The 24728-nt window shown below is 42.2% G+C and overlaps 1 long non-coding RNA gene across 4 annotated transcripts in view; it reads right to left on the reverse strand.

Annotated features, from left to right (window-relative positions):
* The window catches only part of LOC147872206 (uncharacterized), a 481048-nt gene that overhangs the window by 305078 nt on the left and 151242 nt on the right, over nt 1–24728 (reverse strand). The window contains exon 2 of one of the 4 annotated variants that reach the window (XR_015537768.1): nt 9437–9784. The exons of the other annotated variants lie outside the window; for them this stretch is intronic. This is a non-coding gene — a long non-coding RNA (uncharacterized LOC147872206). Of the gene's footprint in view, nt 1–9436; nt 9785–24728 lie in introns of those variants that run through there. 4 annotated transcript variants of the gene reach the window in all.

The following is a 24728-nucleotide window of genomic DNA, read 5'->3' on the forward strand; positions in this document are numbered from 1 at the left end:
TTTTACAAGACGACATGGTCCATAACCCAGATGACCGCGCAGCACAGTGCAAGGATGAAGACTGTGGTCGCCCAGAAGGGATAGTAATTTTCGAACGAAACCGGTGATGCTCCTGCGGAAGGGACCAGAGGCAGGCACGGAGCTGATTCTGGAACAAATCTAATGACAGCAACTCCAACTGTACAGTCCCGGGAAAATAATTCAAGTTACTGAAAGACTAATAATAACGCGCCTGTTCTGACTGGCGGATACATTCGAGTCTGAGTGTGACTTAACTGCGCAATTATTTTTCAAAGTACGGGTTATAACGCGTTCTTTGCACTAAGTGCATAACGAGATCGCATTACGGGCTGGTCGTACTCTTACGACAATCCGTTCGTCTGTCCAGCAGATTCAATTCGAATGCAAATTATTCAAATATTTTTAAGTCCATAAGGAAAGGAACTACATGGGCCTACGTGCTTAAAAGCGCCTGTCATCATGCCGTGTGAAAATTCGTAAATAATCAACGACGGGGCCAATTCTGCTTAGTATGCATTTGTGATACCGCGTGCTTTTCATGAGAACGAATTTACAGTGTGATGTCAACCTCACGCGCCAGTTTCTTTCCTTCACACCCTGTCCACCCTTACCACAAGGCGATGAGGGCCGTGAGAATCGAGGACGGGAATAGTGGTTGAGGGTACCATGCCCCTCACGAGGAGGGCCAATCGATTAAGAGAGACATGAAGGCACACGCAGCAAGGTAAAGTGCCTTGAAATTGAACCTTACAAACACCAAAGAGGCAAATTCGTTTCAATTTTACGATAATAAAGGACTTCAAACTGAGCAAAACCCAAGCAGAGCAACTCAACTGACAACTTCCAACCGTACTGATTATCCTGAAATCAAATGTGGTTTGGATTTTCCCAGCAGACTCAGTTTCAGACGAAATATTAACAACCACCTTTGTAATGAACCTCACAGTGTCGTGGAACCATCAGGCAAACTATTCCAGCATGTCCTGCGGTTGACGGAAATCTCCACTCTACTGTTTTAAATAAAATCTAATGACGTATCACTTTCAAATTATAAACGACTACTTTAACAGTGAAAGGAATCAGAATATATATCAAACTGTAGTGTAATCAGACAGGCGGAAAATCCTGTTATAAATTACCAAGTAGCAACTAGGATGTTCCAGATACGGAAGATGAAATGAACATCTAAAACGCTAGTAGCAAGCGATGTGCTTGGTAATATCGGAGTTTACGTAATAATTTACGAGTTCGGAGCTTTACAGCAAAACGTCGCACAGGTACCTACTAAGAAAAAATAGGGCTCTAAGAACTTTTAAACTTGAAACTCCAATTAAAGCTACAGCTGATAAATACCTATTCATAACGATCTGTTCGCACTGCGAACACCACACGTGGAAGTTATTGTTTTTATTATTCCTTTCCCAACTTTATACTGCCTTTTAAACAAACGCTCACTCCGAAACTTAAACACGAACAAAGTACAAACTCTTTTATTCACATAATCCTACGATAAAGGTTTCTAAATCCATTTATTTATAATTTATTTAAAGACGCTTTCAGCCGTCAGATTACACAACGTCGAATGAGAAGATAATAGTGAATAATGAATTGGGAACGATGTGAAAGGAAGCGGTCGTGGTCTAATTTAAGGAATCGTCCCGACATCTTACTGGAAGGACTGCGTTCCGTATCATATTGCACGTGTCCAGGACGAAAGAGTTACTGTCCACAGATCACGAGAAAAACCCTGCGGGGGGAATGTTTACTGCCCGGTGGACTAGAGGGCTGCTATTGGTGGGAAGTGTGATACGTCAGAGTTTAAGGCTACTACACAGACTGAAAACATCAAGCAGTTGAGAGTAGCGTGTAGTGAGTGCACCTGAACTGTGTTCTGCGGGTGTTGCGATAATATTCTAGATTAAATCGCTGTGCCGCTGTGAGGTAATCTTAAAGCTGTACCCATTAGAACACATGAAAGCCTGTCGTCTGTTGTTCGTTCAGTGGTTGTGGAACGAATGCTTTTAGGATCGGTCGTCACTTACCGCGAAATCCTGCGCATGCGCGTATATCGAATCCCTAGCAGGGATTTTCTCCTGATCTGTGAACTGTGGGTGTTGCGATAATATTCTAGATTAAATCACTGTGCCTCTGTGAAGTAAACTTAAAGCTGTAGCCATTAGAACACACGAAAGCCTGTCGTCTGTTGTTCGTTCGGTGGTTGTGGAACGAATGCTTTTAGGATGGGTCGTCACTCACCGCGAAATCTTGCGCATGCGCGTATAACGAATCCCTAGCAGGGATTTTCTCCTGATCTGTAGACTGTATGTATGACAATAAATAGTATCACCAAAACATTTCCGATTACTCCTACTGCTGACAGGCTACATCACTTGGCACGGTTATCACTTCCTCGTCCAATTTTTAATGCAAATATTTCTTGTGAAAAATTCACGCATTTATTACTGCCGATCACCAAATTACATTCAGCATCTTACATAACTACCACAGTTGAAAAAAATCCTATTACTTCACAACTGACTATATTTGTTCTTCGTATTAGTTAAAATACTACACAATTGTTATTGTCAGGTATCGCGTAGCGTAGCTAACCTCCGCGTCTTCCGAGAGGGACAAATACAAGCTTAGAGCACTGTTTATAGAAGGTGACGCATTGAGTAACTACAACGTGAACAGAGTTCCAAACAGTAAGCCCGTTTTCCTCGTCAGTCTATAAAACAGGAGGCCGCTGTCAGCCAAGTTTCTTCTTATTAATGAACAGAGTTTTAATTGCAGTCATTTGTCAATAACTGCCAAGGAACTAGTTCATGGCAAAAGGTAATCTACAGGCATTTATCACATTCGCAAGATGTGAGCTGTCACAAAACCGTGTTTGAGGGGGGGAAGGGGGGGGAGAAAAACTAACTAACGAAAGTGCGAATACGCAAAAACTAACAATTACTACAGAAATTTTAAGTTAAACCACTCGTATCATCGTATAAAGTGGATATTCCTCTGATGTTAATGACTGTGTTACAATGGCGTGATGGGATTCCGCCGAGCAGCGAACTACGAATATTTCTCGTCACTAATACATGTTATTACATTAATTGTTCTTACCTTAAATCACAAAAGATGTTCAAAGTGACTTCCTTGTGCTTGCAAGCAAGTTTCACATCTCGTTAACATGTTTCGAAATACTCGACGAAGCTCTTCTTGGGAAATTGTCGAATATTTTCTTTTTGTGATTAAAGGTAAAAACAATTAATGTAATAACATGTATTAGTGACGAGAAACATTCGTAGTCCAATGTTACTAGCGGCACCGAAACTGATTCGCCCGTGACTCACGCGTACAAGTCCCGCCTACGTCAACAGCACCGACCGATAACGCAATGTAAGCACGACCGTAACCTCATAAATTGGAGACCCGGTACAAAAGGATTAAGACGTACACTTTAGAAGTCAGACTCGAATATTTTATAGATCTAAAATAAATTACAGAGCAAATTCCCAAAAGTTCAATGCCGTGTTCACAAGAGGCCGCCACTTAATCCTGGCCACATAAATCCAACAAACACCCTCCAACTTAATTCCTTTACAATCTGTTTTGATATTATTCCAAACTCTAGATCTAGACATTTCAAGTGATGTCTTCCTTTAAGTTTCCCCGCCAAAATTTTAAAACGCACCGCTTGCATCTGCCATGCCCCGTCCAGTTCACCTTCCTTGAAATAAATCTCAGTAATAACACTTGGTGAAGGGCGCAAATTATGACGATTAAAATAATGCAAGATACCAAGCTTTTACCCACACAAAACAACGGGTAAAATTAGTTTCCGTGTTTCAGTTGTAGGCGGGGGATTAGAACGCAGAAGATTATGAACTAAATGATAGCAGAAGGCAAATATTTACCCTAACGAAAAATATTCCCCTACGCCACCCAGAAGGTTCAGTTCGGCACGTCCGCCTGTGTAAGTACTGAAGTTCCATCCAAAAAAATACTATTTTAATTCCTTTTCCTCGTTCATTCAAGGAACCTTCATGGTTGCTGCCAAGGCCGAGCGCGGAACCTGGCAATCGACATTCCTTGTTAGTCTGACGACGATTCAAATTGCACTGATTACATGACGTCACGTACGATAAGCCGTAACGAGCAAATGACGAATATGGCTCGTAACACGCTCAAGGGAAAGCTGGGTTGTGGCGGTGTCTGCCTGTTGGACTGCTTTGAACCAGAAGACGGACCAAGCTGCTGTTAAATACAAACTTTTGGACATTTGCAATTTTCGTATTTCCAAATACTGTGCCAGAGGAAAACAGAATTAAATTAATTACTTTCAGTCACCGTTCAAAAGCAGTTAGGTGTGTAAATTCGTGGATTAGACAACTGTCGAAGAATCAGGGAATTTTACTTTGAAACTTGCGTGGTTGACAATTAAAACCACGAGGACACAGATCACCTCTAAACCTGTCCCACAGCAACAGAATCACTAAGTTAAGATAATAAAGACATTCGGGAAATCATGTCGGATTGGTTTAGGCTAAATTTCGCGACGTTCAGTTCTGCTCGAGGACCTGCACGTGAAACTACAGTCGCCAAGCAAGGAATCAACAAGGACGTATTAAAAATGAAGCGTGGAGTGTATTTAAACAACTTCTCGCACAAAGTCAAAATACAGTTCATTCTTCTCTGATGATTAGCACATGAACGCGGAGTAAAAATCCGATGTTTCAGATTCTAACTATGACTCCATCATCAGTTTCACTTCATGATCTTAGCCAGTAAACCAGATAAGACCTCACAATACAAGCAGAGCATTGTTTAGACGTGACGCTTATTATAAGCAGACAAGTAATCCGTAATGAAACATTGTTTCAGCTCAGTATCTTTACACGAAACAACACGGCAAGAGATAAGGAAGTGGTCCATTGTATCCGTGTGTTTCCTGTCCTGAACAGACAGACGGTGTTACAAGGAACTCGATACAAACATCTCTCCATTCAATGCGATCCCACCTTCCTACGCTTTAATCTTCTAACAACTATAATGCAAGAAAATTGAGACTCTTCAAAATTCTAAGATAGGAACCAAACTACAAAAACTTCAACTTATGTGAAGGTCATTTTTTTATAACACAAAGTAGCCTATAATTTGTACTTCCACTTATAATATGCAGTGATAAATGAAAAAATAAACCGCTCACAACACGCAGGTATATGAAACTAAGTAAAGGTACATGCCGTTATCATGCCAACACATTAAATCCTTCCTCTCCGTAAATATAAATAAGAAACATGGCGACGGTGGAAAACTACTAGGTTCCATACGTCTACTAATTTAAAAAATTGTGTGCACAGAAACGTATCTCAAACCTGTACAAGTACCCTACTTTTTCTCGCATGTGTTACCCTGTCTTTAGATTGGGAATACGAGATGTGATCGGAAAGTTTCAAGACTGTGTCAATAGCGGGCGAATCGAATGTAGTACGAGCTTCTGCCGCTAGGGGGTGCGGCCTACAGTCATAGTGAATCAGTGTGCCAGCCGGCATCAACGACTTAGCATTTGTTTCTTAGTTACGGGCGTTTTGGTAGTGCATTACACCGACCTATGAAATGCTAAAGCAAGCATTTGGGGAGTCCGCAATGGGTCGTGCACAAACGTTTGTGTGACATTCACGTTTTAAGAATGGCCGAACCTCTGTCGATGATGACGAGCGTTCTGGACGACCATCTTCGAGCACAACGCCCGAAAATGTTACGAAGATTCGGCAGGCCATTCACGAAGATCGACGTCGTACCATCAACGACTTGTGCGACATTGTTGGGATAGGCTATGGGACCTGTCAGCTGATTCTAAAGGAAGAACTCCACATGCGACGCATCCTGTCTGAGGACCAGAAGCAGAATCGACTTCTCGTTTGTCAGGAGCTCAAAGATCTTGCAAGAACCGACCCCAACTTCCTTTCTAAGCTCAAACACCATGGCCGTCATCCCGCACCCTCCTTATTCGCCGTGTGACTTCTTCCTCTTCCCAAAGATGAAAATTCACCTAAAGGGAAGGAGATTTGATACGATAGAAGAGATTCAGGCAGAATCGCAGATGGTGCTTGACAGGCTGACAAAGAAAGATTTCCAGGGATGCTTCCAGGCTTGGCAGCGGCGCTGGGATCGTTGTGTTCACTCCCAGGGGAACTACTTCGAGGGTGATTGATGAATTTAATACCTGAGATAAGTGTACGGGTTTTTATAGGCGCAGTCCTGTAACTTTGCGATCGCACCTCGTGTCGCATGGAAAATAACGCTCAAAGTTCTTCACAGAACATTTCGTTTGTACATAAGTTCATCTTTCAGTAAACATTCACTCCATCCTTAAGCTCTGTAAACATTTACACGTGCGCATATGTAGAACACGTGGCACGCAACGAAACTGCAAACAACTTACCTGTCCGTGACTTACTTCACAACGCCATGATTTATGAATAACGAAATACCAGACTTCATGGAAGTCTTCCGAAGTTTCTGAGACGACTGATACAGCAGCCTTGTCAAATCGCGTTCTCTCTACGAATTTCGTACAAATACGGCGCGATAAACGCCGAACGACTACAGTGCACCTGCACTTACCGATAATCCTTTCAAGCGCGAAACTAGTCTAAATATCTAAAAATTCAGTTCTAACAAGACGTGTTGACTACAAGCATAAATTTTCTGATGCTGTTTAACTAAATAATCCTTCAATAAAATCTTCTACGGCAAACATCCCTGATGATGGGGACAGATTTGGTTCCCGAAACGTCAGTTTACTACGGTAACCTGTTAACGCGGCTGATTGCCCGAGAACATTTTATTGATTGTACTCGCCGCGAATGTCTCAAATCCTATATAAATAATCCATAATCGACCAAATGCAGTTACTGAATGTTAAAGCAGGTGAAACAGTTACCACTGTGTTTTAAAAGCTTGCAGAATTCCTTATTATTATCGAGTGCAACATTCAAGAATTCAGCAGAACGAGGCGCCGTACTAAAACCCAGAACAAGGAGATAGTGAGAACCTCGCCTGGAATCACCACCACAAAAATCGAGCTGTAAACGGGAATGACAATATTACATTATTCACACGTCAGGTAGGATTTGAAACACAACCACACTCTGACGTCAACACTGTGAGACGGAAAGTTCAACCTACCAGAGACTCCACGCGTAAAATAAAATTAACAGAGAGACTCCACGTGAAATCGACTGGATTCTAATCTCTGTGCGTAGGCCAGCTAGCGTGATAGGGGTTTCCGTGGTTTTCCTCCGTCATTCCAACAACTCAAATATACAAAAATAAGCATACAAACAAAACTGATTACACTATAAAGGACGCTAATGCCAAGCGCGTTTCGACCTCAAGAGGTAATCATCAGTGGCAAAAGGGGGGAATTAATGCATAAGATATGATCAAAAGAATGTGCTTTAAACGGATCATAAAGGTGAGTTCTTTACAAAACCATATTAAGTAACACTTCACTGGATGTTGGTTTCACAGGAGTTTAGTGTCCTTTATAGTGTAAACAGTATTTGATTCTATGCTTATTTTTATATTCCAATACACTAGATCAGTGGTATTCAACCTGGGGTACGCGTACCCCCGGGGATACGCCAAGACATCTTAGGGGGTACACGAAATTTTAAAAAAAATATATATTATTTTATGATAAACACTGAATAATAAGTAATGTAATTTATTTAATTTATTTTAGATGTAGATTATATACTATGTATAACTTCAATTATACACCAACAACTTTGGGGGAACAAAGTTGAAGAGAAATTATACCTGGGGGTACGCGAAGACATCTTAGGGGGTACGTGAAATTTAAAAAAAAAATATTATTTTATGATAAACACTGAATAATAAGTAATGCAATTTCTTTAATTTAGTTTAGATGTAGATTATATACTATGTATAACTTCAATTATACACCAACAACTTTGGGGGTACAAAGTTGAAGAGAAATTATATCTGGGGGTACGCGAAGACATCTTAGGGGGTACGTGAAATTTTAAAAAATATATATTATTTTATGATAAACACTGAATAATAAGTAATGCAATTTCTTTAATTTAGTTTAGATGTAGATTATATACTATGTATAACTTCAATTATACACCAACAACTTTGGGGGTACAAAGTTGAAGAGAAATTATATCTGGGGGTACGCGAAGACATCTTATGGGGTACGTGAAATTTTTAAAGAAAAACTATTTTATGATAAACACTGAATAATCAGTAATGTAATTTATTTTACATGTAGATTATATACTATGTATAACTTGAATTATACACCAAGAACTTTGGTGGTACAAAGTTACACATTAGACTACAGAAAGCCCGCTGACAGTGCAGAAGGCGGTGGGAGGCCGACTTGGTTCCATTCCCAACGCACTAGTTATCTTCAGTCGTTATTACAATCAAAAAACTGATTTTTTTAATTGTTTGCAAAGATAACCAAATATTTCACCGTGATCATATGCATCCCCCAGAACAATAGTGTGCAGCGTGTAACATAACCAGCAGACACACACACACTTGGAGAGCTACTGTACTCTGCAAGCACTCTGAATTAGTGTGGCATTCAGATGTATCGACTAAAATGTCTAAAACGCTTTTCGTTAACCTCCTAATCTCCCCCCCCCCCCCCACCCACAAAGCAGATCTGACATACGTGCGAGATTTGTTACCAAGTAACTTGCTTTTTAAACACCTACTGAACATGTTTCAAATGGTTAATACCCGCATCAGTAGCAATATTAAATTAAAAATTGTTAAATGTCCTCTGCCATGTGCTCCATAAAACAGAACATTCTTTTATCCACACTCGCGTTTTCTACCCATACCCCTAAAACGTTTGGAAGAAATTCAAAATACTACTCGTATTTCACAGTGCACTGAAGAGTAGCTGGGGGGGAAATTATACACAGAAACATGTACCCAGGAAGCTAGAAGATGGTGGAAAATGGGCACCTGGAAATTGAAGAACGATAGGGGGAGACAGATCAAGAACTGGGCCCTATGTGAGAAAAGGAGAAGGCCGGTGCAACACACTGAGGTGTGAGGAAACCAAAAATTGGAGAGAAAAGTTTACAGAGAAGAGATTCACAAGTACCAGACCAGAAATAAACATAACGACAGACTGCAGAAACGTCAGCGATAAAATATAAAGAAGTAACAAATATTATAGACAACAGTATACTTTAAAATAAAAGCAGAGAATGTAAAATTATGAAGTTAACGTAAGAGAAATTTTAAAAGTGGACATAAGACCAAGGAGCCATGTCCAACATCGTAAACTGAACCAACACACTTTATAATGTTAAATGTAAATGTTGCCATGAAATGACTAATACTCGTGTTTTTTATTAGGAGGTTCCAAAACCTAACCTGGGTAGACACACACTAACGTGACCAAGGCTCCGGGTGGCTTCGGACTGTCCCTCCAGACAAATGCCAGGAACCCAACGAGCTTACCTCTGGCTGCAACCGTTTCCTTTCACACGATTCCAAGTACACAATTTATTATCGTCCTCTCACTCAATATTAAACCGTGTCCATACTAAACAATTTAACAAGCGTCGACGAAAAATGTAAAACTCAAGTACACGGAACTTTCAGTACACAAAGGGTCCGACGACACGTCCTTTGTAGACTACATACCAGACCGGCGAGTCATCTCTGCAGTGTCTCTGTCGCCCGTTGCAAGAACGTAGGTCCTTACCTGCAAACAAGAAAAACCAGTTACTCTCACGAGACAGCATACAAGCGAAAATAATTTGTCCGTGTGAGATTTGAGGTTTTTACTGAAACCATCTCTTTCCATTCCTGTCAAATCTATTTAATCCCTCCGATAACCATCATTGTCACTTCAGTCCTGAAGATGATGACAATAAGTTGGCACCCCCAAAACCCAAAAGAACATTATCACAACTTGTCCAATTCGCCACTTCAAATTTATTAACGAGCAAGATACAAAATTAAATATTCGTTCAAAACTGTACTTAATAAAAACATGTTTTACTTTCCTTCGCGAATTCAAAATCAATAGTTCGAGATATTCTGTGCTTTAAACAAACAAAATGTTACATGTGAAATTCACACAAGTGTTGAACCTTCTACTTTTAACATCTCCCAGTCACTTCCATTCATTCATATTATCCCTCTCTCTCTCTCTCTGTTCTCCTTTCGTTTTTCCTTTCTGTGCATTCCATTTTTTCCTACTCCATCTCTCCCATTTTCTCTCTTCCCTTCCAGTTCTATTTCTATCGGTTTAACTTCCCTCTAAACGTGCAATTGCTAATAGACTCTCTTCTTCTTCTTCTTCTTTTTAAAGTGTTCTGTCTGACGACAGGTCCATATGAACAGGATCCTTCCATCATTTTCCCGGACTGGGACCTGTTCATATACGTTCTTGGCAGATGATCAAGAAGTGGTTTGCCATTGCCTTCTTCTGTGTGTGAATGGAGTAATTGTTGGGATGCCACGGAGGAAAACTCCGTGTTGCCTAGACCACGGCCTTGCCCAACACAAGTTATAAATTCGGGCACCGCCGGGAATCGAACCCGAGACCCCAGGATTACAAGGCCAGCGTTCTAACCGCTAGACCACCGTGGCTGTGCCCTAAAAATTACGAACCGCCCTTAAGTCTAAAGTACACTTATTTATGCACGACGAATGAGCTGTCTTGTTTCCTGTTATCTCTCGATTCAGATTAAAGAATTGCTAAAACATCAGAACGCAGAAGCCACGACACCTTGTGCCGCACGTGATAACACTTTTCTATTCATGAAACAGGATTAAAAAGACGTCTCATTACAAATTCGCCGTCGCTACAGCAACAAGTACAGTGATAAGCTCTCAGAATGTAGTTAATTCCGTGCCTAGAGCAGCGCTCCACCGCCATGTTTTATTTACGCTCCCTTCTCTGGAATGTTGAGAGGTTTGATTCGCCTTTAAACGCCTTAAAATTCCATGTACACCCAAACACCCTTAACAAACCACGCCTCTTCAGGGATGGCATGGCACTATTCGGAGCTGATACCACGTTTCTTCAGCGTAGCTTCACGAACGCATTACTCGATTAATACCCGTTATATACAGAGCGTCAGTTACTAAAGAAATCTGCCAGCAGAACGGGGAACATTAAGAAGAAATTCGCGCTAGAGAGATAAATTCGTGACACCAATAATACGTCACACATTCGTGTCTTTAACAATCGCTAATACAGATCATTTCGCCACGGTGGTCTAGCGGTTAGAACGCTGGCCTTGTAATCCTGGGGTCTCGGGTTCGATTCCCGGCGGTGCCCGAATTTATAACTTGTGTTGGGCAAGGCCGTGGTCTAGGCAACACGGACTTTTCCTCCGGGGCATCCCCGGTTTCTCCGTGGCATCCCAACAATTACTCCATTCACACACAGAAGAAGGCAATGGCAAACCACTTCTGGATCATCTGCCAAGAACGTATATGAACAGGTCCCAGTCCGAGAAAAGGATGGAAGGATCCTGTTCATATGGACCTGTCGTCAGACAGAAAACCAAATAAATAAATAAATAAATACAGATCATAATATCAAATTTAATTGGAATATCGTTCACTCTATATGCACGAAACAGCTTTGTACCAGGTGCATGGGGTCTCTTTCTTTCGGAGACACGTAATCTCTATGACTAAGCTGCTTTTGTACACAGTAGAGTGTCTCCATTAAATCAGTAACAAAAACCTTTGCTGAACACGTCAATACGACTTTAGTATCACACAGACATAATCTGTTTCATTTATTCAATTCCAAACAGGTTATCCTCTCATGCACTCAATTACTAACCAAATGGATGTTAAATGAAGCCATTCACATATAAATCTTTCATCAGTTGTGTAATATAACCCCACAAATTTGGGGAATTTATAATAAGTCCGTTAAAACCACACGCGACCTAACGTGAAAAAAAAATATTTAATGCAATCGGCTCTCAGCCTCGTATGTGACACTGATCGGTCAGAAAATCAGGCCGCAATGACGATCACAAAGTGAGTTAGCTCGTCACACAGCGCGTATGATAATTAAGCATCCGGAATGAATCCCAAGGGCGCACGTGATAGCCCAAGTGTCTGTTTACTTTTAATGCAGTTATTCAATAAAAGTTTACAAGGACTGATTCATTATACGCGTACTAATATTATATTGGATTGACGTATTCTGTGTTACACAAACTCACAAACACTACATTCCTAACCTTGGTTGTACTTTCGTCTCCAGATGACTGCTTGTCAATATACTGACTTAAATTTTTATTAATTCCGGGGGATGGGCTAACTCCGGGAATTTTCAATACAAGGCAAATATTATTACCACTACACCTCACTCCTACCCAACCGAACGTGTTGGTTCGGTGGTTCGAACTCCTGCTTCGTCCTGGGTTCAAATCTCGGCGTGGAGATCGGCTATCTTGACTGAGGTTTTTCGTTTGCTTTTCCTCAGTCCCTCCAGGCGAATACCGCTATATAGTCTGAGCTACTAAAAGACTATATAAATATTCCTTCCTATTCATGGCGGTCAATGCGGACTCTCGGTGTTCCCTGTTGTAAACGTAGTGGTACTTTTTCGATTGGCAAACAGACGACACAGAGACTTTTCTCTCCTTGCAGAGAAACAAAGAGGACCAACTCCCAAGTCGGATTTGGAATTCAAACGCACAGAGCACAACTGTGTTGCGCCAACATTCTAGGTTTGAAACACAGGAGGTAGCAGATTCGAAATCTCAGCCGGTCCAGTATCTCCAAGCGACTGCCCGGCCAAGATTACGAAACAGGCAACATCCGCTTTCCTTCCAAGTCCTTCACGCAGTCAACGTTCCTCACATTCCTGTCTCAGTCCGGGCTACATAATGTCTGCAGATGTAACAGCGGTATCGTTAAATAAAGCACGGATAAACAGGCTCTACCATGAAATTACGCCGCCACGGTGGTCTAGCGGTTAGAGCCCTGGCCTTGTAATCCTGAGGCCTCGGGTTCGATTCCCGGCGGTGACCGAATTTATAACTTGTGTTGGGCAAGGCCGTGGTCTAGGCAACACGGAGTTTTCCTCCGGGGGCTTCCCCGGTTTCTCCGTGGCATCCCAACAATTACTCCATTCACACACAGAAGAAGGCAATGGCAAACCACTTCTGGATCATCTGCCAAGAACGTATATGAACAGGTCCCAGTCCGAGAAAAGGATGGAAGGATCCTGTTCATGTGGACCTGTCGTCAGACAGAACAATAAATAATAACCATTAAATTAACGCGGCAGCCGGTCGTACAGGATCGGCAACTTACAAGAAGAACCTCGTAATGCACAAAATACACTCACGCGTCTCTTGAATCGTGCATTCAGAGATATTAAATTCGCCTTGTTCGATAGTTCCCACTTTTGGAAAAAGACCGCCCGCTGCTCCTTAGTGTCCACCTCTCGAATTTCCTCATCCGTCATTTTGTTATCGCCACTCGTAGGATATTCTGAAGAATGATTTTGAGGTCGTGCAGAATAGCAGAAACTCCACATAAAATTTCATCCAAATCCGTCCAGTGGTTCTTTAACTGAATCGAGTGGACAGTCTGTGTGCTGCTTGTGCGCTTTTTGCACGAAGTGGGTGGCGAAAACGCATTACGGACTGGTCTTGCCTGCCCTTCCGTCAAATTTTTCAAAAATTTTCAAAAAATCAAAAAGTGTTGGAAACCGTCCGAAAAGCGCACAAAACCAAAAAAAAATGAAAATTTTGAAGAAAAAAATTGGAGTTGAAATTTTTCAATTTTGTTTTGTTTTGTGAGCCTTTCGGACAACTTCCAGCATTTTTTGATTTTTTTAAAAATTTTGAAAAAAATTTGACGGAAGGGCAGGCAAGACCAGTCCGTAATGCGTTTTCGCTACCCACTTCGTGCAAAAAGCGCACAAGAAGCACTCACCAGCGCGTATTCCGCACCTAACACTCTCCTGAACTGAAGAGACAGTGTAATGGCTTACAGGTGCTCCTAAGGGATTACACAACTCAGGAGGCGCGTTCCACCGTCACGACAGAAACTTTATGTACCCTAGATCGAGCGCTACAAGAAATTGTGCATAAAATTACACATATCCTTTACACTGCCGTATACAGCTGCATATTTATCTCAGTTAAATCAATTGCTTCAGATGGATAAAAACTACAGTGTTCAGATGGCGTGTATAAAGCGATTATAATTTTAAACGTATTTCAATTCATTTTCTAATTAATTAGCTAAGTCTGCAGTCAAATCATTCCTTACTGTCATCGAAACCAAATGTTAATCACTGACACAGCTCATGATCACAGCACAGTCTGGTTCTAAATCTTTCATTTTAATATCATCCTCCCATCTGCTACTATGTGGGCTATAAAAACAATCATTTTTCATCAATTCTTAGTTTCATCTTCCAAACGATGTGTTCCCTTTTCTTTAATTAGCCCTATAATTATAACGTATTCTACGATTTGCATTTCATTTTCCAGCCACCAGAGGCGTAGTTTTCGGACGGAAGCCTCACTCTTCTACTATTCCCATATATAAAGACGGGGAATTCAAGAAAGGAAGACCGCCACTTTGTTCGACTTTTAAAACCCATCTTTTCACAGTTGTCTTCCAACCGCAACCTTCGCTTTGTAAGATCCATTACATCTTAAAATTCATGAGATATGAGAGAGATTTCTATTCGGATTCTCATTTTTTCGCATCAAAACAATTTCATTTTCTGTTCTTTGTATGGGTGCGAAACATGGTCTCTCACTCAGAGGGAGGAACACAGATTGCAGGTGTTTGAGAATCGGGTGTTGAGGAGGATATTTGGGCCTAAGAGGGAAGACGATGGGGCATGGAGAAAACTGCACAATGACGAGCTTAAAAATCTGTACTGCTCCCCCAGTATTGTGAGGGTGATTAAGTCGAGAAGAGTGAGATGGGCTGGGCATGTAGCGCGCATGGATGGGACAAGAGTGTGCACCGGGTATTGGTTGGGAAACCTGAGGGGAAGAGACCGCTGGGGAGACCTAGACGTAGATGCGAGGATAATCTCAGGCGGAATCTATGGGAGATAGGAGTTTAAGGAGACTGGATTTTGTTGGCCCAGGACAGGGTCCGGTGGAGGGCTTTGGTTAATTCGGTGATGAACCTTCAGTTCGGTAAGCCATCTGGTTGGTTGGGTCCACTATTTGGGAAGCCTGAGGGGAAGAGACCGCTGGAGAGACCTAGACGTAGATGGGAGGATAATCTCAGGCGGGATCTATGGGAGATAGGAGTTGAAGGAAAATGGATTTTGTTGGCCCAGGACAGGGTCCGGTGGAGGGCTTTGGTTAATTCGGTGATGAACCTTTGTGTTCGCTAAGCCATCTGGTTGGTTGGGTCCACTAATTGGGAAGCCAGAGGGGAAGAGACCTCTGGGGAGACCTAGATGTAGATGGGAGGATAATCTCAGACGGGATCTATGGGAGATAGGAGTTGAAGGAAACTGGATTTTGTTGGCCCAGGACAGGGTCCGGTGGAGGGCTTTGGTTAATTCGGTGATGAACCTTCGGGTTCGGTAAGCCATCTGGTTGGTTGGGTCCACTATTTGGGAAGCCTGAGGGGAAGAGACCGCTGGGGAGACCTAGACGTAGATGAGAGGATAATGTCAGGCGGGATCTATGAGAGATACGAGTTGAAGGAGACTGGATTTTGTTGGCCCAGGACAGGGTCCGGTGGAGGGCTTTGGTTAATTCGGTGATGAACCTTCGGGTTCGGTAAGCCATGTAGTTAGTTAGTTAGTTCTTTCCCACTACTGATCACTGTGATACATAAGAATGCATCTCCCCCCCCCACCCTCGAGATTTTATTCAGTAACAATTCAAGCCTCTTTCACGACACTTTCATACAACTCGCATTAGCCACTATACAGAGGACGTCATAAAGTGGTTGGCAGCATTTGCGCAAAGCCATTGCGTTGTTGGGTCCAGAGCTTACGTACTTAATCTGCCCCTCTTTGATCACTGAAGCAAAGCTTCTCGTTCAACAAATTAACAGCAGAATTTCTGTATCAACTTATTTTTAGAAAACTGACTTCAAAGATCATCGGAGAAAAATATGACATAAATGACATGATAAAATCTTACAAACATCTTTGGAAAAGGAAAAAAATTCTTTTTAGAAACGTCTACTTTCCTTACACTGAAACGAGCACATTACGTGCATCAAATACACACGCCCAATAGCTCTGCAATTTTGCTACGGAGACAGCAAAATGTTCTTATGAATACATCCAAAGATACCTGAACATATTTACATTTCAGACAGACTTCAAGGCAATGTCGAAGGCGAAATGTATGAACGGACATACATAAATTACATTGAACTGCCTTAGGACAGAAATCAGTCGAGAATTTGTGCGCACTACGGCGTTTATAAGCATATGCAGATCTTTAACGCAAAAACCCTCCACTGAGCGGAATTCGGTACTGCACGGTGTTCAAAGTGCGATCGGAAAGTTTCTAGACTGCGCGTATAAAAACCCGTACACTTATCTCAGGTATTAAATACATCCATCACCCTCGAAGTAGTTCCCCTGGGAGTGAACAGAACGATCCCAGCGTCGCTGCCAAGCCTGGAAGCATCCCTGGAAATCTTTCTTTGTCAGCCTGTCAAGCACCATCTGCGATTCTGCCTGAATCTCTTCTATCGTCTCAAATCTCCTTCCCTTTAGCTGAATTGTCATCTTTGGGAAGAGGAAGAAGTCACGCGGCGAATAAGGAGGGTGCGGGATGACGGCCATGGTGTTTGAGGCCAAAAACTGCCGAACTTTGAGGGCGGTGTGCGCTGGCGCGTTGTCATGATGCGTCGCATGTGGAGTTCTTCCTTTAGAATCAGCTGACAGGTCCCATAGCCTATCCCAACAATGTCGCACAAGTCGTTGATGGTACGACGTCGATCTTCGTGAATGGCGTGCCGAATCTTCGTAACATTTTCGGGCGTTGTGCTCGAAGATGGTCGTCCAGAACGCTCGTCATCATCGACAGAGGTTCGGCCATTTTTAAAACGTGAATGCCACACAAAAGTTTGTGCACGACCCATTGCGGACTCCCCAAATGCTTGCTTTAGCATTTCATAGGTTTCCGTAGCCGTTTTGGCGAGTCTTTGACAAAATTTGATGCACACGCCATTCCGAAATCGCAGGAGGGTCGGTGTAATGCACTACCAAAACGCCCGTAACTAAGAAACAAATGCTAATTCGATGATGCCAGCTTGCACACTGATTCACTATGAATGTAGGCCGCACCCCCTAGCGGCAGAAGCTCGTACTACATCCGGTTCGCCCTCATTGACACAGTCTTGAAACTTTCCGATCGCACCTCGTAGATCTTACTTCTGTGTGTCTGATAACAGAGCTAAAATGCATATTTAATATCCTGTTTTAAGAGACTGCTTTCAAGGACGGCTACGAAGTTAACTGCCTTGGGGTAAAATTTGTTTTTATCGCATTGTGTGTAAGTTACGGAACAAGGCACCCAAAATTTTAGACAGAAGACGTGATGGAAGAGGTCACTTTGAAGATCTAAGGGGAAATTGGTAAGACAGTACTTACGACCACGCGTCTTATACAAGCAGGGCATGAGGGCGTCCCTCGTGACGGCCTTTGTGAACGCTAATGAGTCTGCCGTTTGCACAAGGGCGGGCGAAATTTTCGACCAGCTGAACCAGTAGCAGTTTCTCAAGAAAGACCTTGTGCACGTGTATTCAAATATGAAAGTTCTCAATTTGGGTGAGAATCGATATGAAGCTCGCAGCTGCCACTAACAATCGGGGCAGGAATTATTTTGATAGCAACAGACGAAGACGCTAGGCTACTGCTCCTTGAACTCGGCTGTGCCCGAATTCCATTTTCCGCGCGGTTTCTTTCAATCTCGTCTCGTTCCTTCACGACTGGAATGATCTGATTTGAATTACCCGATCGATTCCATTCGATTTGTTCCTCTGGGTAGCGCCGACGCTAAGTTTCCAGATACATTATATTAAATTTCCAACCACGCCAGCTCCTGTCGTGGCTCACTGTGGCATTAGCGTAACGCAGCGTATCAGCACGTACTGTAGATTAAATGGAAGTAAATGTTGCTAATCTTATTTGCGTTCAATAGCCATTACATGTGACTTGCAACGTAAAGTGGCACATGACTGACAGTCTCTGTAACAATTACGAGGTGCGATCGGAAAGATTCAAGACTGTGTCAATAGAGGGCGAACTGGATGTAGTACGAGCTTCTGCCGCTAGGTGGTGCGGCCTACATTCATAGTGAATCAGTGTGCCAGCAGGCATCATCGAATCAGCATTTGTTTCTTAGTTACGGGCGTTTTGGTAGTGCATTACACCGACCCTCCTGCGATTTCGGAATGGCGTGTGCATCAAATTTTGCCAAAGACTCGCCAAAACGGCTACGGAAACCTATGAAATGCTAAAGCAAGCATTTGGGGAGTCCACAATGGGTCGTGCACAAACTTTTGTGTGGCATTCACGTTTTAAAAATGGCCGAACCTCTGTCGATGATGACGAGCGTTCTGGACGACCATCTTCGAGCACAACGCCCGAAAATGTTACGAAGATTCGGCAGGCCATTCACGAAGATCGACGTCGTACCATCAACGCACACCGCCCTCAAAGTTCGGCAGTTTTTGGCCTCAAACACCATGGCCGTCATCCCGCACCCTCCTTATTCGCCGTGTGAAAATGATGAAAATTCAGCTAAAGGGAAGGAGATTTGAGACGATAGAAGAGATTCAGGCAGAATCGCAGATGGTGCTTGACAGGCTGACAAAGAAAGATTTCCAGGGATGCTTCCAGGCTTGGCAGCGGCGCTGGGATCGTTGTGTTCACTCCCAGGGGAACTACTTCGAGGGTGATGGATGAATTTAATACCTGAGATAAGTGTACGGGTTTTTATAGGCGCAGTCTTGAAACTTTCCGATCGCACCTCGTATGCTGCATCAATTGCACGGGTTGTGTAGCGCGATTTTGGATTGGAAAAGAGTTATGTGGCCTATTTTAACTGACTGTTTCAGAATTTACACAGACGTCCTGGAGAGAATCACAAGAAATCTTCGGTATTCTCTGACATCTGAGAGTCGTTCCGTTAGTTAATAAATCCACAGTAGTGTATGACACTCAAAGGTCCATTACCGTGTTCACAAAAGCCCAGCATGGGTCCCTATCACGATTTGCACAAATCCAGTCAAAATGACCCCACTCTGACTCCCTGATATTTCAATATTCAGTCTATTCTCCCATCCACTTCTAGTTCCTCTGGTTTTTCGACCAAAATATTGCAGGCATTTCTCATCGCTCTCATGCAAGTTACACATCACGCCAATCTCGTCGTCTTTTGTTTTCTGAAGTGAACAAATTATTAATCTCCTCTACAGAACGTTCTTCATTATCCTGTCACTACATTGGTCTCAGCTCCGAACACTCCCGTCAGAACCCTTTCTTCAACCACTCAGAACCAAGTATCACACCCACAAAAAATAACAGGTGAAAAGAACATCCACTCCGTACAAGGCTGTCTTCTGGGTTGTAGCGCCGTGCATTCTGGCAAGAAGTTTACCAACGTTTCAGAGGTCCTCGCTGCCTTCATTATCAGGGCGATGTTTCGACATCACCTCTCTGAAACTCTGTTCACAATTCTCCTCTCACAAGTAGTACCTGGTGCATTAAATTTGCAACACCTCTGCATTCCGTAATATTATACTTAAAAGCAAATGACTGCTGTAGCAAAGTCACCCGCCCACACGTAAACGGGAATATTAAAATTTACAGGCGAGTCTAAAAATATCGACAAGCAACAAGTTTTGAACAATTTACATTTTCGCTCGAACACATCTACGCATTAAGTTTATTTTATTTAGTGTTCTGTCTGACGACAGGTCCATATGAACAGGATCCTTCCATCCTTTTCTCGGACTGGGACCTGTTCATATACGTTCTTGGCAGATGATCCAGAAGTGGTTTGCCATTGCCTTCTTCTGTGTGTGAATGGAGTAATTGTTGGGATGCCACGGAGAAACCGGGGAAGCCCCCGGAGGAAAACTCCGTGTTGCCTAGACCACGGCCTTGTCCAACACAAGTTATAAATTCGGGCACCGCCGGGAATCGAACCCGAGACCCCAGGATTACGAGGCCAGCGTTCTAACCGCTAGACCACCGTGGTGGTACACATTAAGGTATGAGAAGTTATTTTCTACAAACAAAGACCACTGATAAGTTTTTACAAACTTCATCCTAAGACCTTCAGCAAATCACGATATTAAGTAAACGCCCATTTGCAATACTTTGAATATTTTACTGATATCTGTAGAAGTTTTTAATATTATAAAATCATAACATAATTTTCTTCACAGGAATTATGTTGTGGCTGTTAAACCCAATAGTTCATCGTCGTAAACACAAAAGACAGCCAATGAACAAAATCCTGACAAAGTTAAATTCCGTTCGCATCCATACAAACCAACCATCAAACTATCACAAACTATCACAAACGACATATCCTACCACATACGTCTTTCATTTCAAAAGAAATAAAATGTCCTGGTGAAGCTCCCGAGATCAAATCTCCGCCCAGAGATCGGCTATCGTAAGATTTGGCCACGACCGCTTCCTTCCAGACACTTTCCAATTCATCATTCACTATCATCTTCTCCTTCGACGCCATATAGTCTGAGCTATTGAAAAACCATCTTTAAATAAACTACAAATAAACAAAAATGTTCCAAAGTACGTACTTTATCCTATTTTGGCTTGTCAAAGTGTGGTTCTAGTTCGTAAAATAACGATTAGAAGATCATATAAAAATGAATCAATACAGCCTGTTAAAGTTACGTGGGAGGGGGGGCGGAGACACGACATGTCGTTAGGTCTCGTTCTTCGGTCCATGTAACAATGTGATGTCAACAGCAAGGATCATTAAGCAGGATCAAGAGATAGGATTATACTGGCCTACGGACTGTGGGTCGCTGAGGATGTCTCACAGACGAAACTCAGGAATAGTACGATCACTAACAATTCTCGCCAGTCTCACGAGAACAAAGAACTGGTGACCTCCATACACTGCACAAAACTTGGATAACAAATTCGGCTTACCAGCTATTTTACGACACTCTATCAACGACACAAGTAATGTGGCATGTTTGTCTCTGTATGAAACCGGAACACAACGTGACATATTTGTGGGTGTGATCCTAAAATCCCCCAGAAAGCAAGCAGTCCCTACCCACCTCACGACATTCGGAGCAAACATGCTGTTTGAAACCGCACAGTCCGTTAAACTGAACCAGCTGCATTTCATAACATATATTCACTGGTGTCACAATGTTATATTACAACAAGCAATACGTGAGTTGGCACTAAAAACGTCACAATTACTTACTAGTGATGGGGCGTAGCCCCTTTTCCTCCCCAGCAGTGTAAAAGAAACAGCACGACACACACACACACAAGTATCGAAGTACCATGGTAACACCGGTTGTGTTCTATTAAGCCCTGCAATCACTCAGCAAATTAACTAGCAACACCTGAACTGTTCTGAAACTTCTCTCTCTCTCTCTCTCTCCCCCCCCGCCCCTCACCGTCACCAGACACTTAAGACGAACTGAAACTATTCTCCAAAAACCCTACGCTACAAATAATGACATAAAGCTCAGGCTACGGAACCTAGCAAGACGACGACGTACCTGGTACATGACCCAGCGTCTATCTGGTGGCCAAGATTCGAATCTTGCAATAAAATATACACCCACTGGTAAGGAAAACGTGAAGTTATTATAAATGAACAGTCAGGTTAATTTGTGGTCAGCCCATATCAAGCCACGCCAAGATCCACCCTCCTACGATAACACTTTCCAAACAACTCTGGTCAACGACCGGCTTGGGATTAAGAGTTCTCCAGCCATTACTTAGTTTGGCAAACCTCGTTCCATTCCCCACCTGTGATCAGAGTCCAGCCCGCAACACACAGGTCAGCAGAAGTGAATACGTGGACGATGATAGAAGTTTCACTCAGACACAACACATCAGTAAAATTATAGTTTTCTATACATTAATCCTGACGTGAAAATAATAATAGTAATAATTTTCAATGGTTTATTTCAACATGCCAACTGAACACCTGCAAGATCTAATTACAGAGTCAGGACAAACAAGTAAAAACAAAACACTGAATACATAAAAAAAATATATAGTAAAAACCTCTACTGCCTAGTACGGGAGCCCCTTTGACAAATTCAGTAATTAATACTGAAGTCAACAAAATATTTTGATTACCGATTAATAAAATCTAACAAGAAATTAACGTTAAAAGGAATTTATCATAAAATATGTTAATATATTACAGACCTTACTTGCAGCTAAGGTGCAGCGAACACAACGGCATTTAGAGTGAAAACGAAGAATAAAATTATTAAAGTCTTTTTAAGTTTCTCATTGGAACTCTAACACAACCATTTGTAACAGCGAAAAGCAAGTAACAAGATACATAAACATTCTTTATAAACAATGCCCCAAATTAACGCTGTATTTCACACAAGTACCCATACCAATTTTAAATAATTCAATTTATTTATTAGAGAGCTCGGCAACGGCCAAAAGAGGCCAATAACAGCCAAGCACTAAAAATAACAATACAAAAACAAACAATAAACTAAATATATAAATGTATTATTATTATTATTATTTAGTGTTCTGTATGACGACAGGTCCATATGAACAGGATCCTTCCATCCTTTTCTCGGACTGGGACCTGTTCATATACGTTGTTGGCAGATGATCCAGAAGTGGTTTGCCATTGCCTTCTTCTGTGTGTGAATGGAGTAATTGTTGGGATGACACGGAGAAACCGGGGAACCCCCCGGAGGAAAACTCCGTGTTGCCTAGACCACGGCCTTGCCCAACACAAGTTATAAATTCGGGCATCGCCGGGAATCGAACCCCAGACCCCAGGATTACAAGGCCAGCGTTCTAACCACTAGACCACCGTGGCTACATATAAATGTACAACATAATGATAATATATCAATTCATTAATTTGTTACAAAAAAATCAACAAGCAAATGAGCTGAATAATATGCCTAAGTATATAATAATTAAATTAAAAACAGTTAAATATAAATAACACATACAAAATGAAACTTTAATTACAAAAAAAGAAAATTGGCTAAATAAAATGCCTAAGAAAATATAATAATAATAATAATCCGCATTAGTGCAACAAGAAAGATATCAAGAAAAATAGGGAGAAATATTTCGCCCTCATCGGAGGTCATGAGGCTTGATGTTTCACAAAGCTAGTACTAATCGTTAATACCTTAGTAAACTCCCGCAACTTTTATACGAAACGCTAAATGCTAAATTAAATAAACTCCATTTTGTCTTCAACAAAATGTGAATGGCTCGACATGTTTAAAATGCTTTACTTCATTTCTTATCAGGCCCCTACATAATTGTCTTTACCTTTTATTACGAGGCTGGTATTTACTGCATGTCACGAACATCCGCGTTTCAGCTCGTTCTTACAAAAAAAAACACTTGTTGATGGCCTACAAAACAAGGAGAACGCGTGCGAAACACGCAACAGAGCGTCATCGCCGTCTCCTAAGCGATCGATTCGTTGCCGATGCAAATGATCACAAAAATACCTGCAGACGAGCTTCGTCATTTACCATCTTCTCGATTTGATTGAAAATTATTACAATTTTCTCACCATCCCCGTCTGTGTCAGGAGTCTTAATAGGCACAGGATTTGCGAAACAAAAACCTTATCTCTGACTAAAGACTGACAATAAGAAACGTGAAACCTTGCGCAACATTCATGGCTTAAAGCATGTCTGTACAGGCTGTCCCAAAAAGATTTATACACATTAAAATACTGTGGCAACGCGCGTCACGAAGCTAACGGCAGTCATCTTTAGATTCGCCAATTCACCAGGTGTCAATGTTCACGTCTGTGATGGTTCAGTTCATTAAAATGTCTTTATTTCATTCGCTGAATGTGTAGACATCTTTTGGGTCACCCTATATATAATAGACAAGTGATGGTATACGTCTGAAGGTTTCTGATGATGATGCGATAAACTGTATTAAATTTCTCTACTGGAATGTTCTGATTCGCTAAATTACAAAACTGCTTTATTCGAAAGTTGGATTCTGCTTTCGTGATCAGGCAAACAGGAAAAGGACAGAAGACCCATTTGTTGGACCCCCTGCTTTGTGCTAACCTCAGTCCACAACAGGAAACCATGGCTACTTACCACTGAATAACTACCGACTGCTGATAAAACGCTCTAAATAACCTGTTGGATGTACGCACGCCATGAGTGTCTAAGGGTCAGGTCATGATTTGACGATACCTGACCCAGCTTGAATGTATAGTCGGCGCAGTGGTTTCTGGCCGGTGGAGAAGCTAGCGGAGCTGGCGGACGGGCCTAGTCTGTGTACCTGACGTGGCACGGTCGGTGTATTTCTTTTGTTTGGGCGTTCAGTCACACAAGCTCCTCGGCGCAGTCAGCATTATACCATCGCGAAAGAGACTCGCTCCTAGCCTTCCCCTTGAAAATTCCACCGGCCAAAAACTACTTCGCCGACTACAACGCAGGAAGGCTCAACGCGG

Source organism: Zootermopsis nevadensis, unplaced genomic scaffold (assembly GCF_977971745.1).
Source record: "Zootermopsis nevadensis isolate Lab colony 2312 unplaced genomic scaffold, Znev_1.0 Znev_ptg000030l, whole genome shotgun sequence".
NCBI classification, from domain to species: domain Eukaryota; kingdom Metazoa; phylum Arthropoda; class Insecta; order Blattodea; family Termopsidae; genus Zootermopsis; species Zootermopsis nevadensis.